Below are 1,058 nucleotides of genomic sequence, written 5' to 3'. Positions count from 1 at the left end.
GGGTTGGTGTCAGCTAGCAGGAGGGTGAGTTCCTCCTGCTTGTTTCCCATACTACGAGCGTTTGTGTAGAGGCATTTGAGGCCTCGGGTGGATGTTTGTACTGACCCCCTAATCACAGCATTGCCCTGGCCCCCATCATTTACCTGTGTATACGTTTCGCTCGCTGGTCTAGGTTGGGCTGTACTTGTGGGTGTTGCTTGGTCAGGCAGTCCGATCATTCCTCCACCCTCGTCTTCCCCTTCCCCTGACAAGCCTAGTTTAAAGCCCGCCAAAGGAGGTCCACCAACCTAGAAGAAAACACACGCTTACCTTTAGGGGAAAGGTGGAGCCCATCCCATCCAAGCATGTCTCTCGTTGTGATGTGCCGGTCATGGTTGAGGAAGCCAAAGCCCGCCTCGAGACACCATTCCTGAAGCTGCCAGTTGGTCTCCATGATGCACATTTCATGCCGTCTTCAATGTCCACTCACTGGTAAGATAGAAGAGAAAACCACCTGTGCACCTATCTCCTTTAGCACACACCTCAGAGCATGGTAGTCCTCCACCAGGCAATCAGGGCTTCTCCTGGCCGCATCATTAGTACCCACATGGACTAGGACCATAGGATAGTAATTGGTGGGCTGGATCACAATTTGGAGCATCCCTTTCACGTCCTGAATCTTCGCTCCAGGTAGGCAGTAGACCTCGTGTGCCGAGGGGTCCTGACAACAGATGGGGAGCTCTGTACCTCTCAGGATGGAGTTGCCTATGATGATCATAAGATACTTTCTCCTCCTGGCCTGCTTATCTCCTTCAGCCTGCACGGGACGTGGAGAGCATGGAGTTGCCTCCTCCCCAGTGTCCTCCTCTCCTTCCTTCTCCTCCAGGGTTGCCAGGGCCTCGTACCTGTTCTCCAGCCAGACTGGAGGAACTGGTACTGCTGTGTTATGAGCAGCCCTGGTTCGGGAGGTGACCGTCTGCCACTTAGCAGTGGAGGGCACTTCTTGAGGTGCATCTTCCTTGGGTATACAACCCTGCAGGGAAAGAAAATAGCTGTCAATTTCTTCCTCTGCCTCCCTG

The sequence above is a fragment of the Gavialis gangeticus genome, unplaced genomic scaffold (assembly GCF_001723915.1).
Source record: "Gavialis gangeticus isolate Ggan-Ray unplaced genomic scaffold, GavGan_comp1, whole genome shotgun sequence".
NCBI classification, from domain to species: Eukaryota; Metazoa; Chordata; order Crocodylia; family Gavialidae; genus Gavialis; species Gavialis gangeticus.
The sequence above is the reverse complement of the archived record's forward strand: the minus strand, read 5'-3'. Positions refer to the sequence as shown.